The 18593-nt window shown below is 38.4% G+C and overlaps 1 protein-coding gene and 1 long non-coding RNA gene across 7 annotated transcripts in view; one reads left to right on the top strand and one right to left on the bottom strand.

The window, feature by feature from the left end:
* The window catches only part of PHACTR1 (phosphatase and actin regulator 1), a 584673-nt gene that overhangs the window by 76103 nt on the left and 489977 nt on the right, over window positions 1–18593 (top strand). The window lies entirely within an intron of this gene.
* LOC134735689 (uncharacterized) lies at window positions 13933–17238 on the bottom strand. The gene is made up of 2 exons (XR_010119062.1): window positions 15044–17238; window positions 13933–15000 (listed from the first exon to the last, which is right to left on the bottom strand). It is a non-coding gene; the product is annotated as an uncharacterized lncRNA (long non-coding RNA).

Below are 18593 nucleotides of genomic sequence, written 5' to 3'. Positions count from 1 at the left end.
TTGAGAGAGTTTCTTCACTGCTCTACGACTCACCTCTAAAAAGGATATAGTAATGCACCAACTTTTATTCAGAAGATTATATGAGACCATGAATGACTGTGTGTAGAATTAATAGCACAGTTCCACCACAAAATAAACAGCCTTTAAGTGTTTGTTCTTTCAGTGAATGCTTGCTGATCACCTCTGCGTCCGGATCTTGTTCTAGGTGTAGCAATGAATAAGACAGAAAAAAATCTCTGCTTGCCTGAGGGTTGCACCGTAGTGGGGAAAGCAGACAGTAAATACATAATGTGTTTCATAATATGCAGTTGGTGTTAAGAGTCATGGAGGAAAATAAAGCAAAGCAAGAGGGATATGAAGTAATGGGTGATATCTAATAAAGGGTGTCAAGGAAGGCAGCCCCGACAATGTGACATTTGAACAGCGTCCCAAAGAAGATGTTAGTATACATGCAGGTACATATGTATGGATATGAAAGTAGACATAAGCATATGTGTGTGTGTATTTTCATATGTATGTGATTATATATCAATGCAATTGCACCACAGTTTGTGGTTAGAAACAAGAAAATGGGCCAGGCGCGGTGGCTCACGCCTGTAATCCCACCACTTTGGGAGGCCGAGGAGGGCGGATCACCTGAGGTCGGGAGTTCGAGACCAGCCTGACCAACATGGAGAAACCCCGTCTCTACTAAAAATACAAAATTAGCCGGGCGTGGTGATGCATGCCTGTAATCCCAGCTACTTGGGAGGCTGAGACAGGAGAATCACTTTAACCCAGGAGGCGGAAGTTGCAGTGAGCGGAGATCGCGCCATTGCACTCCAGCCTGGGCAACGAGCAAAACTCCATGTCAAAAAAAAAAAAAAAGAAGATTTCTGACATAATCCTGAAAAAATAAAAATATATAGAGTGGTTTTATTGCTAAAAACTCAAATGCAATGCTACAGACCTCACAATCATGCCCATGCATTTCAAGCTGTCCAGGGTTGCGAAAATTTCAGTGCTATTTGTGTCTTAGAAACTACTCCACTGTGATCATGATCTTCCAATTTTTGTTCCAAATCCTGAAAATTTAACTTGGCCTAGTATGTCTTTTGGACTCTGAGGCTTTTTAGATTTCCTTAAAATGGAATTCAAGATTAAGTGATATTAAATAGAGCTGTAGATTCTTCAAGCTTGATGTTTCCCACTATGTTTGTGCTTTAAAGAGAAGCTTTTTTATTTTTGGAATAATCATCAAAGGAATTCTGAAGCATTTCTGTCTTGACTACACCTACAGGCTTGCTATTTTCAGCAAGCTCCCTCCTAGTCAGAGACATTGCTTAGATTTTACATTTTGCTTGCTCCCAGTCAAGTTCGTGAGATTTGCCATTTTAATTTTATCTTCAAAGTTATATTTTCCCCCTAAAGACATGATCAACCTTCACCACCTGTTAGAATTAAATAAAAGGAAAATTATTAGTAGCATTCACATTAATGTTTTTATTCTTTGCTGTGGTATTTCTCAAGTGCTCTGAATGGGAAGTTATTAAGTCAGTATTTTATGAGTGTTTCAGAATTAAAATTGAGCAAATGTCGAGTGTTTCCCTTATGTGAGAGTTGGCAACCACTCCCGCTAGTAGCGATTCTTGAGTTTTATTGGGTTATAAAATCTTGTAACTGCAAAGCTTTGCATATTTTTTCTTTATTCAGATTTGTTATTTTTTTCCCAACTGGCATTTTTTGAAGAACACTATTTGGCAAGGAACAAGTCTTAACTGAATGGGATATTGCAAGATTTCTGTCCTAGTGCCTTTTTCTCCATCATTTTGTATATCAAGTGAACAAAAGGAAAATTTAATAAATGATGTTGTTCTTTATGCTTCAGGATTTGAAAGGAAATGCAAAATCACAGAGAAAATAAATTTTTTGTGAAATTCTGAATTGGAAGATACCTAGTGCTGTAAGCTCTGATTGTATTAAGAAACCAAACTCAGAAAAGAAGAATGACTTTTAAAAGTTAGTGGTAGAATTTAGTGGTGAGATGCACATCAGAATCCAGGATTTATGTTTCTCAAATTAGTGGTGTTTTAACCATAACACTCTGTTTTCCAAAGGCTACAGATAAATATATGTTCTGAATCAGCCTTTTGAAACAGACTCATGTTTCTGTTTTCTTTAATGAGTCATCAGATTTCCAATGTAATCAATATCACTTTCCAAAAGCATCCTCTCAAACTACCCAATGGCAGCTAGTAATCTGAGTGAGAGTATAGTGTGAATTCATGTGAACTAGAAAGAAATTTAATCCAAAAAGCATTTATTATGCACCAACAAAATGCCAGGCACTCTGCTAAGTCCTGGAACTATAAAGAGAAATAAAATGCAATGGGTGCAGAGTTTAAAGTCAGAGAGCTTTCAGTTGAAATCCTGGTTCAATCACTTAGCAGCTGGGTGATCTTAGAAAAATAAGTTAATCTTTCTGAGCCTCAACCCACTTGGCCTACTTATGAGAACAAAATGGAACATAATCCATTGTAAAATTCTTAGCACTTTGCACACATAGTAGACCCTCAAATATGAGACCCCCTTCTTCTTCCTTTAAGTCATAGATTAATTAATCTGGGAAGAGAGATCAAACTATGAACAGGTGACTATGATACCATTTTATAAAAATACAGTGGAGTTACTGCTGAAGTGTTAAGTGCATCCTTGCTTTCTCCTGAAAGGAGGTGCCAGGGAAAGCAGAGGAAGTACTTGGATGGGGAAGAAATTTGTCAGGCAGACAGGGTAAGGAGGATAATTCCAAACCAAGGGAACTGCCCAAGCAGATCACGAGCCTGAATATGCTGGGCATAGAGCAGCCCTATGCAATCGAAATTCATGAAACTTTACCTTTTCGACTAGCCACATTAGAAAAAGTAAAAGAGAACAGTTGGAATTAATTTTGATACTACATTTTACTTAGCCTGATATATATCTAAAATAGTATCATTTCAACATGTCATCGGCATAAAAACTTCAAGAGGTATTTTACATTCTTTTCCCCATACTAAGTCTTTGAAATCCGATGTGTGTCTTCCACCTCCAGCATGTCTCAATTCGTGCTAGCCCCCTTTCAAGTGCTCAGCAGACACATGTGGTGTCTACTGTTTGTCTGGTGGCTGCCATATTGCTCAGCACAGGTAGAGTAAGTGGCATGAGTGTGAGCAGCATAGGGATTAGAGAGAGTGGGGAACGTACAGGGGAGGCAGGGGCCAGATGACAGAGGGCATTGTAGGAAGAGTTATGGATGACCAGATCTGCTTTTGACAGAGATCACTCTAGGGGGCTGTGAAGAGAGAAGGGGGCCATCACTCAGGAGGTTGTCACAAATGACCTAGACAGACTCTTGCTTCTTCTTAAACTTTACTGTGTACATCACTCATCTGAGGATCTTGTTAAAATGCAGATTCTGATTTTCTAGGCCTGGGGTGGAGTCAGGGGTTCTATGTTTCTAACAAGCTCCTGGGTGATGCTCATGCCACTGATCCGTGGACCACACACTTAGAGTAGCAAGGATCTAGAATAAAAACCAAGAAGTAATTTACAAGATGATATTTCCTAGAGAGAGAAGAGAGAAATTCTAGTTAATAATCCCACTGAAAACAAATGACATGCGTACTTTGCAGTCTAGAGGTAAACTACTCTTGGCAAGGAGCCCCACATTGAAGTTGCCCTTCTCAGGTAACTAGCTGTGTCAATTAAGGGTGTGAATGACAACCATTATCTTGCATTTTAATTTTTTTAACCTTTCCAGGAAACTCATTAATTTATGTTAAAAGGATAAAGACATTTTGAGCACAAAGTGCGTGTGATTTAATGCTCCAGGGAAGAACATTTTGATTCAGAAATGAGTTGGGAACCACAGGACTGTAACAAAATTGGCCATCTGAAGGTTGGATGTATGATTAATAGGTGCTACTGTTTGAGTCAGGTAACATCCAACCAAGCAATGTGGGAAGAGGAGAGGGCGAGAAGGGTATGGAAACAGAATCAGTGAATTTTTCGTTGTGCCCATACATATTAAACAATTTGAGAGAGGTCAGTTGATCTATATAAGGAACAACATCGTGGTTTTTGAGGTGTTTTTTTTTTTAATTCTTCCCCTTTTTAAATACTTAGGTAACTTAGCCAAATGTATTAACCTTTTTTTGGAACAGAGTGAAAGTTTTCTTCAGGCGAAGTCTTGATAGAATACTGTCTCCTCTTAGCCAGACCTTACATTTTAAGAAAAGAATCAATTCCTTTTCTTAAAATTTATTAGACTCTTGGCCATTCAGTAAATTTAAGTAAATAAAGAATTAATATTCTAAGTTAGAAAATTTTCAACGTATACATCTGTGTTCCTTTAGAACCCAAAGATTTTAACTCTGTAGCATACTGAAACTTTGCCAAAACCAACGAAGTTGATTTATTTTTTTCTAGGTTAAGTTGAAAGGACTTGGGAAAGAAGGAAAAAGAATAACATTTGGGGGTATATAGGGTAGGAAGATTTAATTGCTGTCATTTCTAAATATGCATTTGCCTTTACAATATTTGAGTGCCCTTTGACTTACGTAAGCATGGGCATGCTGTTTGTTTTATAGCAATTATGTATAATGCCCAATTTGAATGAAAACAATTTGAGAAATAAAACATAATATTTCTCCCAGGGCGTGCCACTTGGAAGACCGCTTGATGCCTCAGACTGTCTGCTATGTTGCTATGTATTTCATGAGACCTTGTTCCCAGTTCAGACTCTGAACCAGCAGCGGTATTTATCCTGACTGTTAACTGAGTATCAGCATAGTAATGCTATGCACAGCAAGATGGATCTTTAAGATGCCTCTGCAAAATGAATGCTTGAGTTTGGATGTTTTGATTTTTTGACTTACGGTCTTTAATTGATAACCAATTTGATTTCTAATCTTTGATTTTAAGGTCAGATTCCCCACATATCTACTAGGCATTGGTGTGCAGTGTCTCTGCAGACACTTAAGGAGAGAAGTAAGGTGGGAGATGTGGTTTGCACTAAATGAAGGTAGCATCACACAGAAAAGAGCTTTTGTTGGACCACGCAGCAGATGAACGATGGAGAACCCCAAAGCTAGAGTCCATAGCAACGGATAAGCAGAAACACAAAGTGGCAACTAATATCTATCTTTTCCCATTAATTTCCAGAGGAAGTGCTGGCCACTTTTGTAAAATTCTCACTTACTCTGTGTGCAGACACTGAAGAGCAGTTATTATCGCCTCCATTTTACAGAAGAGAAAATTGAGACTCAGAAATGTGCTAACAAACTTGCTCAAGGACACAAAGTTTGTCAGTGGAAGAGCCAGACATTAGGCCCAGGGTGTCCAACTCCAAAGCCTAGGAGTGTGTGTGTGTGTGTGTGTGTGTATGTGTGTGTGTGTGTGTGTGAGAGAGAGAGAGAGAGATGTGAATAATGTAGGACTCCAGTTGGAGAGAAGAGAACTTATCCTGCAAAACCTGAGGCCTTCCAGGAGTAATGGAGATGCCTAGTCTAGGTGTGCACAATAGATGAAGCAGGACAGATTGATAACATGAAAAACCCACTGCAAATTCTGTAGCAGTCCACTTGCAAGCAGCTAAAGGGCAGCCAAGTGCTTCCAGTGGCTCCAGGGAAAAGACTGTATAACAAAGATCAACAACCAAAAGGCATACATTCATGGGCTGCGTATTGTGCAGTGATTCAAAGGCAAGTACTTCCACTGAGTTTTCAATCTGGTCATCCGTACATTTGTCACTGACTGACCCTGCAGAGTTTGATAATTGCAGTGGCTCTACCTATGGGACATGCAAGTGGAAGGTAACTCATCCATTACTTCTTTCCAGCAGTAATTCCTGTGCACCTTCTCCATAGTATTTTGGAGCCTACAGACTAGGAGGAAAAGGAAATAAACAATAATGCAGGAGGATAGCTGCTTTGCTGGAGGAGGTAGCCAGTACAGTGGGAGCATAGGGGAAAGCATGTGTAAGTTGCACCCTCCCATGGCCGGTGGAGACTCTGGACTGCCTCACCCACCTGCCACACCAACCTATTCCTGGACGCCTCTCTTTCTCACTCGTCACACTCCAGCCACACTGTCCTTTTTGTCTGTCAACGCATCAAGCTCATTCTTCCTTGGGGGTTTTGTGCCACCTGTTCCCTCTACATAGAACACTTGTTTCTTGGATGATCACAGGAGTTGGAATGGCTTCTTTCTATGATTTAGGTCTCATCTCAAATGTCACTTCATCAAAGAGGCCATTTCAAACCACCATATTGAAAGTAGCCCCCCTCTCTTCTCAGTTTGCATTACATATTTATGATATCTACCGCTATTTAACACAGTATCATTTCTTTATATTTCCATGGTTATTTTCTTGGACTGTCAATGTCTCACCATTTCCTAGACACACACACACACACACACACACACACACACACACACACACACACACACCCCTACATAAGCTCTATAAGAGGAGGGACTTTGGTTAATTACTGTATCTTCTGGTACCATACTGTGGTTAGCACAGAGTCACCCGTCAATAAATATTCACTAAATGAATGAGGGAAGGAGAAAGGAAAGGAGAAAGGAAAGGAGGGAAGGAAGAAAGAAAAAGAAAGGAAGCTTTCACTTCAGATATCTGGATGTTTGAGTGGATATTTGTTTAATTACATGAGCACAGGGGGATAGCCGTCCAATATAATGGATGGCAGTGATAGAATAGTGTAGGTGAAATTGAACTTGGGGGGTGGAGATTACAACTGCATGAGATGGTAGGAGAAACCTAGGGAAAGAGGTAAGAAGTGATTTAAGATTTGAAGGGATTAATGACTCAAAAAGGTAGTGGATATTGGAAAGGCATTCCAGACTCAAGGAACAGCCTAGACAGCACTACTTAAGTCTTAAGTAAATAAAGCATGATAGAACAACGGACTGAGTAACGAATGACCAATTTAAAGTCAGTGCCTGGGTGATGCCACTGGCATTTTACTTCTGAAGGTTTGTCGGAAAGAGCGCACATCCTGCTTTCTAAGTGGGGGTGTGGTGACTTGTCCTGTATGCTTTGGATGGTCACTGAAGAGGTCAGGGTATCACAAAGGAAGCTGTTTTTCATGCTGGATTATCTTTCGGAGTATAGCTTTCAATTGGCTTTTAATTTTTGATGCATAATCAAGATGCATACCATGACTTAGTGTTTAGAATAAATTCATATGGTTTCAAAATGCAAACAGCTTATGGCCCTTGCCTGAATCTATATAGTGGAAGGGAACATTCTCTCTATTCTTTCATTATAGTTGATTGTTTTTCTCCAAGAACCAAATTCCACTAGTTGCACCCAAAAGTATATTCAGATTCTTTCTTCTCTGAAGTTTTTCTCTTTTCTTTCCTTTGTGAAGATCTCTAGGTAGCAAACGAAAGCATTTCACTGAGTTAAGATTATGTCAAATAGTGAAAAGGCTAAGTGACAACTTCTAAATGTCATATTCTACCTTAGTCACTTTTGGGAAAAGGAATATCTATTTTTTAATTTGACCTTTCTGCTGAGCATGTTTGGTACATGTGATTCAAATCAGTTTTGCTCAAGTCATAAGATTTATAAAAGGATCTTTACCCATCGGATATGTCATCATGATCTACGGATAGGATGGATGCAAGGCGAGGTCACACATCAAGCTGGGTCACAATAGGTGGTCAGGAACCAGCTGGGGTCTGGTGTGTAATGCCACCAGAATCAAGATGAATATGTCAATGAGACATCGTTAGCTTTCAAAGCTAGAGCCGGTTACTAGGTTTTCAAAATACAAGATTTTTTTCAAATTACTTTTCTTCATGAAAAAGAACTATATTGTCTTCCTGCTAAAATGAAAAAAAAAAGGCATTCACAATACCAGGTGCTCTGATACTTACCAACATTCAAAGTAATTTCACAGGAAACGAAAAAACAAATTACATTTCTTTTGGGTTGGACAAGAGACCAGTGAGAAGGGCACCTGCCTCACCTAACCCAGACACCATTGCTAGAAACTGACATATTACAAATTTCTGATGTGTCAATAACCTTGGTAGTCTGGCCAAGCTGTACAGCCATGTGGTTAGACTTTATGATAATCTAGCGTCAGTGATGTTTTAACCTGACATATATTCAAGTATGACCGTGAATATAATGAAATAAAGGTGGATTCTTATAGAATTTTTGCTGGGCAAACTGTTACAGATATATTCACAACTATGAATAGACATAGAAAAAATGTGGTGAAAGATGACGCTGGTATAACCCACAACTAATTTTGCACTAACGCTATAGCATGTTACAGTCTTTTGCAATTACAAAAAATTTTGACAGACATTATTTACTTTAATTTTTCCATCAACACTGTGTGATAGCTTTTCATTATTCTCATTATTTCCATTATATTGCTAAAAACATTGAAACCCAAATAAATAAATGACAGGCACAGCAAACCCAGGTCTTCTTATCTCAAACTCCATGTGTATTTCATTACCCCATAGAAAAATGAAATAGAACAGTCATATAAGCAAGAAGCAATGGCAAAGAAAAATCTCAAATCCAGCCATTTTCTAGGCTAGATGTTTAGTCTTTTCTTTGGTTAGAATGAGTTTCAAAGAATGTAAATCTCTAGAGTTCGTTTTTAAAATATAACGATTATCATTCCATATGTGCAAGAGAAAAATCTCAAAGTCTGGGCACTTCACCAAAAGGCTACAACCCAAGAAGATGAAGAGTGAGTGGGCAACACATGCAGGGAGACTAACTTTATTTTTTCAGCATTTTCTCCCTATTACAAACTTTTTCCTAGACTCCAGTTAAACGAATTGATTTTATGTCTCATTGCATGCCATTGTTTTTTCTCTTAAAGTTAGCAGAGTGACTCCTAATTTTAATATGTGTAGAGTTCATTAGGGAAGTCATAATGAAGAGAGTGAGCTATTCGATCTAGAAAATATTGAGTTAAGAAAGGTTGGAAGTTGAAGCCAGGTGCCGTGCCTCATACCTGTAATCCCAGTACTTTGGGAGGCCAAGGAGGACAGATTGCTTGAGGCCAGGAGTTCAAGACCAGCCTGGGCAACATAGTGAAACCCCAGCTCTACAAAAGTAAAATAAAATTTAGCACAGCCTGGTAGCATGTGCCTGTAGTCCCAGCTCTTTGGGAGGCTGAGGTCGGAGGATCACCTGAGCCCTGGAGATCCAAGGCTACAGTGAGCCCTGATCATGCCACTGTACTCCAGCCTGGGTGTCGGAGTGAGACCCTGTCTCAAAAGAAAAAAAAAAAGGAAAGAAGGTAAAAAGCCAATTTGATTAGTTCATTTTCTAAATGGTGAATTATGCCAATACATTTTTGAGTTTAATAATTTTTTAAATAACATGAAGTTATTGGGAAAACAGTACAGTATATGGTAATTATTTACTGGGATTCTTTAGGGCCTTTGATTTTTGTTCTCAAGATACTAACGCTGAAAATAGATGTAATGATATGTGCCTTAAATTAATCATTTGTATTGGTGAAGTAACTTGGACAAAGATTTAGAGCATGTTAATATATTTTGATAATAATGTAGAAGGGGGAATGTATTATAAAAAGGCTGAAAAGGTCATTGCAAATGAATCATAGAAGAACACAGTCTAACTTGCTGATAAAGCCTCATTGTGCATGTTAAGTTAGTGAGATGGTCAACAGTGGCCACATGCCTCGTAGTCTGCCCAGCAGCATTGTTGCCACATACTCTCTTGAGCAAAATGTTGTCAGTACTTCACTACCCGACCATGTATGGCTTGACCATCTCATTATCAAAAGAATGTAGGCAAACTAGAGCAAGTTCAGAAGGCGCCATGAAAGTGATTATAAGGGTTCACGCATAAGAATAAAAATAAAAAAGAACAGAATATTCTCACTGCTTGGCTGATAGACTATGACGGGGTATGGATGGCAGAAGGGGGAGGAATTAATTGCAGAGAAGGAGCTAAGAAATCTGTAGAAGTTTAGGAAGGAAGCGTTTAGTAGAATCTTGGGATTTTAAAGCTGTAAGGCATCTTAGAGATCATCTGGAGATTTGGTTGGAATTAATGAGGCTAAATTAAGCTGAGAAAGCTTGACATAAAAAGCAAGAAAAACTGTCTGCAAATGAGAATTATTTAATATAGCTTTATTGAGCAAAGAAGAAACTCTGCCTCAGTTCTTCTCCAATATGTTAGATTCCTAGAATTTGAGGTCCTCTTGCAACATTTCAGCTAATGCCTTTACTCATAGGAATCAGGAATTAGGTTTCTGAGGAGTGACTAAATAAATTGTCAGACATTGTCTTCTGATGACCTTGTTTACCACTACTTATATTGGTAGCCTCATCTGATTCAAATTTAGAAAATTGCATAGGTTTGGTGTGATAATTAAACCTTACAGAACCTTTTGAATTTATATGCCCTTTAAGTCATAGGAAAATTGAGCTACATATTATATAAAATAATTTTATTTTATATAGTAAATGTACTTTATTATATAAAAAATATGTAGCTCAATTTTCCTATGACTTAAAGGGCATATAAATATAACTGGCATTAATAGCCAGTTAATGCCAAAGGTGATGAGTAGATCTGACTTCCACCTATGCTTTTCTTTTTCCAACATAATAACTTATTGAATAAAACAATTATTTCTTAGGTCTTATAAGTTCATACTCCTCATTAGCAATTTACCATAACGTAAAAGGAAAAGGAACAGTCTTAGGAACAAAAAGCTACACACAAAATTAGTCATTTTTGTGTGCAGGCAAATGGAATATATAATTAGGCTAAAATAAAAGCAGAACAGTAACAAATTAAAACAAGAAAAATGATGTATATACAAGTATCAGAAGAGGAGCAATTAGAGATGACCTGCCAGATCAGAGGGATTCTAAGAAATGTGGAATGCATTTTCTTTATTGCACTGAATCTAAAATGCCATCAACTGTAGGATGTACCATTATTTTCTCTGCCACCAAAAAAGAGAAAACCAATTAAACTATGACGCAATGCTTTTTTATCCCATCAGGTACAGGATACATTCTGATTTCTTAAATGCTAAAATGTTTTTACAACTGTGAATTTGGAATCTATAAAATATAAAATTTTAAGCTTAACTCCGTAGGAATGGATTACCTCTCTAAGCTCAGTGTTTACAATCTTGATGGAAAGCCCCTTGGCACCCAAGATTCTCATCTCTATCATTTTATTCCGAGAGAAGACGTTTTAAAAGTGACTGCAAGTTTTGAGTTTGGTTTCCCATTTTAAAAGAAAATCAATTCAGTGTATTCCTTACTCTTGAATGACAAAAGTGGCAAGATAAAAACTCTATGTGAAGATAGCTAATGTATGTGGCTTTGTAGAGGAGCCACCTTCCATGATGTGATGAAGGTGAACACGTGTGTTAAAATTCCAGGCTGCCATAACTTTTCCCCTTTCAAAGCTTGTGTGTTAAACTGTGATCTGCTGACAAGCCACACTGTCTTATCTGTGCACTGCTCAAGCACTGCACACTGCTTCTACTTGGTCCTATTATTGTGTCGCTTCTCGACAGGTTCTCTTGTTTGAAAGTTCTATGTGTCAACCCCGCTGCATTCAATAATTTACAGATCTCTGGCACCCTTGAGCCAAAAGCTGAGAGGAGGCTGTGGCAGGACTGAGACTGGTGGTCTCTCTTTTTCACTTCTTCCCCTCTCATCCTTGCACCTGCTCCGTTCCTCTGACTGAGTCCACAGCCCCTCACAGAGAAGGAGGAGACACAGTAGGGAAGGTGAGGAAGACTAAACTACACTCTAGAGCAGGTTGGGCCTCCCAAAAGGAAGAAGAGGAAATTAAGGGTCACAAAAACGTGCCAAAACCATGCTATTCTCAAGCAGCCTCACAAGCAGCCTCACCTTACACTATACTTCTTGCACTCTTAGAGTGTAAAATGTGCTTGAATAAATAGGACAAAGAAATATTCCTGTTTATTCTTACCAAACAAAGCCACGCATATCAGGAATGCAACTATTTCTTTTTTCTAAATTCCTCTGAACTGTGCTGTAATCTAGAGTTTCTCAACTTTGGCACTATTGACAGTTTGGGCGGGATAATTATTTGGTGAAGGAGTGGAGCTGCCTCGTGCCTTGCAGGTTATTTAGCAGCATCTCTGGCCTCTACAGACCAGATGCCAGTAGCAGGGCTTTCCCAGTTGTGACAAACAAAAAAATTTCTTCAGACATTGACAAGTGTCCCTGGGAGACAAAGTTGCCCCTCAACCCCACTCCATTTGAAAACCTGTGCTCTAATCTCTTCAGAAAGAAAATCTCCAGGGAAAAGAACAAAATTCCAAATAGTAACAAATTATCAATTGGTCCTCAGCAAAGGGCTAAATAGGATTCATTTTTCTAGAATTCTCCAAGACCATACATAGAGAGAAAAATTCGGCTTAGAGGTGTTTTATACCATTCCTCTGACCTTAGCATGACTAAATTCACTCTATTTCAGAGAAGATCAACACCACCTACAAAACATTATCTGGTACCATCTTGTGGCTATTAGACTTCTTTTGCCTTTTTAGTTTAAAACCAAATGCCCATGGAATTATCTGCTCATTGAATCATCTAATCATCCTTATATTTGGATCGAAGACAACAACTCTGCCTCTTATTCAGTGACTTGTGGGAGGCTCTTTTCATTGTTCACTTATGTTAGATGGCTTTTGTCCCATAAATTTTTCTAATTTCTTCTCATATGTTCTTTCTTACTTGGAATGGCCCAGCGGGTGATAACCTCAGAGATGTATTAAAACAGAGTGTTTGGGCTTAACCACCTGAAAGGGAACAATTCACTGAAAGAAGATGGCTGGTCCCATTACAGAATGATTATTTGAAATATAAAACATTTTCTTATAGGAATTTTATTAAATATTATTTTATCAGGCTGGGCCCAGTGGCTCACACCTGTAACCCCAGCACTTTGGGAGGCAGGTGGATCCCTTGAGCCCAGGAGTTCGAGATGAGCCTGGGAAACATGGTGAAACCCCGTCTCTACAAAAAGTATAAAAATTAGCCAGATGTGGTGGCATGTGTCTGTAGTCCCAGCAACTGCTTGAGCCTGGGAGGGTGAGGTTGCAGTGAGCTGAAATCATACCACTGCAGTCCAGCCTGGGTGACAGAGTGGCACCCTGTTTCAAAATAAATAAATCAATATTTTATTAAATCATTTTGTCAAACTTTGAATAGACCTCAATTGAGCATACTAGTAACTTACATATGTGAAAATAAATACTCCAAAAATGGACAAGAATTAATCTATAGACATATATTCAAAAAATTGTATACTATTCAGAATTTTACCCCTCTTTTATCCTCAATGTATGCGTTGCAAAGGAATTGCCTTTTGGGTTATACGTGGGTTGCTGGGATTTGGCTTTTTAACATTTTTTGGTGAAGTTTGGGGCTAAAATCTATCAAGTTATCTTGTTAGCTGAGTTAGAAATTCTTACCACGAAGGAAATGACTCATCTGTGCGTTGAAAATATCACACTTGAAATTCATCAATTAACACATTGTATGGAATTCATTTAACAATACATTTTTAGGTGCCAAACTCTTTAACTTCTCCTTAAAATAAATGTCTTCTAAAATAATCTGGTTTACTTGAGGTCATAATTCTTCAAATAATTGTCAGTTCCCTATCTCACTTTTCTAGGAGTGCGACACATTTGTGTAGCTTTAAATTCTGTCTCACTTCTCCCAGTCTCAAACAATCCTCGTCACCACTCAGCAGCCTCCACTTAGTCACCTCCCTTTCATTGTACTTCCATCTCTGACGTCTGCCCCACAATACTCCTGGAATGGCTATTCTCTGAAAGATAACGATGACCTACTAATTGTCAACTTGAATTGCCTCCTTCCCTTTCTTTCTTTCTTTCTTTCTTTCTTTCTTTCTTTCTTTCTTTCTTTCTTTCTTTTCTTTCTTTCTTCTTTTTCTTTCTCTCTCTCTTTCTTTCTTTCTGTCTTTTTTTTTTTTTTTGATGGAGACTTGCTCTGTTGCCCAGGCTGGAGTGCAATGGCAGGATCTCGGCTCACTGCAACTTCCACCTCCTAGGCTCAAGCAATTCTCCTGCCTCAGTTTCCTGAGTAGCTGGGATTACAGGCACCCACCACCACTCCTAGCTAATTTTTGTATTTTTAGTAGGGACGGGGTTTCACCATGTTGGCCAAGATGGTCTCGAACTCCTGACTTCAGGTGATCTACCTGCCTCAGGTTCCCAAAGTGCTGGGACTACAGGCGTGAGCCACCACACCTGGCCTATTTTCTTATCTTCAAATTTCTAACAGCATTTGACAATGTTGACTACAACTTCTATCATGAAGCTTTCATTCCTTGGTATCATAATGCTGCATTCTTGTTATTCTCCCACTTCCCAAATCCCAGTTTTACACTCTCCTACCCCTTTTTCCCAAATATAGCTCAGTATTCTGTATTTGATTCAGTTCTCTCTCTACACTGTCTTTTGTAGAAATCCTCTCCAGTCTCAAGGCTTTAATACCTGCCTCCAAAATCGACACCTTCTGCGATCCTCATCTGCATTTCATAACCTAGATGGGACTCCATTTTCAACCGCAATGTCTGCCAGTCTACCATCCTCTCATTTAAATATATTTATTTTCCCTCTATTCTGGTCCCGTTACATCAGCACCGTCTTTGTCATCACATGGACTTTCAATCTGGAAGAAAACTTTCATTTCTCTTTTTCTCTCCTACTGTACATTGTATCAGTTTCCAATCATGTATGAGGCACTTTTGTAAAGACTCTAATTTCACTTCCCTTCCTTTTCGGTCACATAATCCTAATTCAGGCCCTATTCCCTCTCTTATGGACTAAGCACCTCCCTAATTTTCTCTTTTATAATCTGTTAGAGAGGGAGTCTTGTTATGTTGCCCAGGCTGGCCTCAAAATCCTGGGATCAAATGACCTCCTGCCTCAGCCTCCCTCCTAGCTGGGATTACAGGCTCAGCCACATCGCCCAGCTATGATCAAATGTTTTAAAGCCTTTTTTAGAGAGTATAACTTCTGCCATTCCTAGCATGTTTTAATGCTAGAAAATTATCTTTTATACAATATTATTTAGTGAAGCAATAATTTTTTTATAAAACAGATCTGCATTATACATTTTCACCAGTAATAGCTATAAATTTCAATCTTTAGGGTGATTAAAATACTTTACATCAAAATCCGTGGGCAAAATGGCTGTCCTTAAAAAACACAGCCAGCAGGACATATATTTTCAGAATTGTGAATTTGTTTGCATGATAGCTGCAATTACAAATCTGGAGTTTTTAATCTAGCAATCAGATGACAAGTTGAGCAATTATCATTTCATGCATAACTATTTTTATGATGACATTTTTTTCAAAGCAGCTGTTGTGGTTAAAAACACAAAGATTCTTATTTTTTCCTTCCATGCTACAGTATTTTGGCAAACAAATCTCTGTTTCCCAAAACATAAAGAGCCTGATTCTGAAAGATGATGTTGCAACACATGTGTGCTTTCATAGATTTTTCAGTGCTTAATTATCTCATAGAGACGGGCTTTTAAAAAAAATCTCACACAGTACTTAGTACAGAGTGGGTACCCGATGAGTAGTTCATAAATGGATGTGGGAATGAATATTATTTGGATTATTTAATCATATCTTTCTAAAATGGATTTTTTTGTGTATGTTGATAGCAACTGGAAGAGAAAAAAATAAAATATTTAATTACTCCATTTCCCTTTATTCTCCAGCAGGCTGATGGCATTGAAGAGGTAGATAGTGCTACTTTCGAGAATTTTACACCAAGAGGGATGCTAGTGTACATTGAGGAGTTGATTCTCCATGTTAATTATTGTGCCAACCCCAGGAAATATAAGGACCTGAGAAAGATAAGGCAGAGAGTAGATAGAAGGATCCTGCTGATCAGTGCTTACTTCAGATAGTTTAGTTTGTCAGCAGACTGTTTTGTTTAGAACAGAAGCATGTGAAATTCTTACAAAGAGCAGATAAGAACTCTGATCGAAACTCTCGTACCACCCAGTCTGCCCAATGAACCCGTCTTAAATTGTCCTTCCTTTATAAACCTTCACTGAGCATCACAGGCATAACTTGTTGCTTCCTCTACTCCCTAGATCTTGAGCTTCCTTACATCTATTCTAGTATCTGTTACCCTGAACACCCAATAGCATTGTCATGGCTTTAAAAGGCTGAAATAACATTTCAATATTCTTTGCATCACTGTGTCTCATATAATGTCATTGCCCAATAAATTGTGTTGAATTTGCTTTGAGGAGAGTAAAGATTTAGATACTCACACCTCAGCTTTGGTTATTTTAGGCAGATTCACAGTCAACAAGTGTAATCTAGAGATTGAATTTTCCACTTAGTCTAATGGACCTAATGAGTCCACCTAATGAGTCAGTATACTCATGACAAGCAGGTAACTTTTCCATTATATCTTCATGTTTAAAAAAGTATTTTGTCGCCTATATAGTTCTTAATATGACATTAATATGATTCATTGTAAGCAGATGAACAGAAACCAGTTTTTGGAGCACTGATTACTAATCTATATAACGGGATTCTTTATCAGTCTCTTAAATCTTATTCAGTCTTTGGGCACTATTTTTCAGTCTTGGATAGATTTAAAAGTATATATTTTAACTTTTAAAAAGTTAGTGGAGAATAAATTTTTGAAACATTTCAGGAGGGCTATTCATCAGTACATATTGAAAGTAATTTGCATTCACTTTGTTCCAACAAATCCACCCATAAAAATTTATCCCAATTTAATAATGTTGCCAGAAGATTTGGCTACAGATGTTTTATGGAATTGGGGTAATTAAAAGAGTAAAAATTAGAACCCATCATAATGTACGAGAATAGTGGTAAAACTACATAAAACTTATACAAAGGAATACAAGCAATATATTGTAAGTGACATAGAAAGGTTTTCATGAGATGAGATGAAGATTTAAAAAATCAGGTTATAAAACTACATGAGTATCACACTTCTAGAAAATAATAATTCAGTGAGAAAAGAGAATACCTATCAGTGTTGTTGCCACATCTCTAGCTGATAAAATGGTAGTGATTTTTAGTTTCTTCTTCCTCCTCCTCCTCCTCCTCCTCGTCCTCCTCTTCCTCCTCCTCCTCCTCCTCCTCTTCTTCTTCTTCCTCTTCTTCCTCTTCTCCTTCTCCTTCTCCTTCTCCTTCTCCTTCTCCTTCTTCTCCTTCTCCTTCTCCTTCTCCTTCTCCTTCTCCTTCTCCTTCTCCTTCTCCTTCTCCTTCTCCTTCTCCTTCTCCTTCTTCTTCTTCTTCTTCTTCTTCTTCTCCTTCTCCTCCTTCCCCTTCTCCTTCTCCTTCTCCTTCTCCTCCTTCTTCTCTTCTTTCTCCTCCCCCTTCCCACTCCCCCTCCTCCTCCTCCTTCTTCTTCTTTTCTTCTTTCTTTGGGGGCGGGGGGGTGACAGGGTCTCTCTCTCACTCTGTTGCCCAGGCTGGAGTGCAGTGGTGCAATCTTGACTCACTGCAACCTTCACTTCCCGGGCTCAAGTGATCCTCCCACTTCAGCCTCCTGAGTAGCTGGGACTATAGGCATGTGCCGCCACTCCCAGCTAAGTTTTTTTTTGTGTGTATTTTTTTGTAGACGTGGAGTTACACCGTGTTGCCCAGGCTGTCTCAAACTCCCGGGGTGAAGCCATCCTCTTGCCTCAGCATCCCAAAGTGCTGATGTTACAGGAGTGAGCCACCATGCCCAGCCATGTACTGTCCTATTTTTAAGCTATCTGTGTTTTCTAACTTTCTACAGTGAAAGTTATTGCTTTGGTAATATGGAAAATAAAAGCTATTGTTGATATTTACATAGGTACTTTTATTATGACATTGAAAAAATCATTCACCCTAGTGCAGGAATATAGATATTCCACACCCAGCCCCACTCCTGTGCCCACAACAGATATCACTCATCAATCCTAGTACTCTGCCCCGAGAGACCCCAGTGAAACCTCAGTTATTCACAGCATTGCTCTTGGCAGCCACTATCCGTTTATCCAAACTGGCATGAGAGATGAAACCTGTTTATCAACCCTACTCTATCAGATAAAACAAAACACAACTCTGTTCCCAGGAATTTAGATTTAAGGATCTTCTTTCATTCAGCTTTTCCTCTAACAAGCATTTCAGTTTCTCCATTTATAAAAACTCTATTTACTTCTAGGGAATATTATGCCCACTAATAAAATGGTAGATGTGAGCACAGGTGTCTTACTTAGAGAAAAAAAATGATGCTTTAAGCAAGCTCTATAGTTCAATTGTCCTTAAAAGATCAGATACATACGGAAGGCCTATGGATTGGAACTTTCCCTCCATCCAAAACAATAAAAAATAAATTGTATCAAAAATTATCTTTTTTGGACAGCAAAATGTATGATTCTGTTATTCTAACTAATGGCTAAAACAATAAATACATTTTAAAATAATTCTTATCATCTTGACATTAAAGTTTAAGGCCTCATACTCAAAAGGAAGGTATCCA

Source organism: Symphalangus syndactylus, chromosome 23 (genome assembly GCF_028878055.3).
Source record: "Symphalangus syndactylus isolate Jambi chromosome 23, NHGRI_mSymSyn1-v2.1_pri, whole genome shotgun sequence".
Classification (NCBI taxonomy): Eukaryota; Metazoa; Chordata; class Mammalia; order Primates; family Hylobatidae; genus Symphalangus; species Symphalangus syndactylus.
Note: the sequence above shows the minus strand (reverse complement) of the source record. Positions and strands in the feature narration are given on the sequence as shown.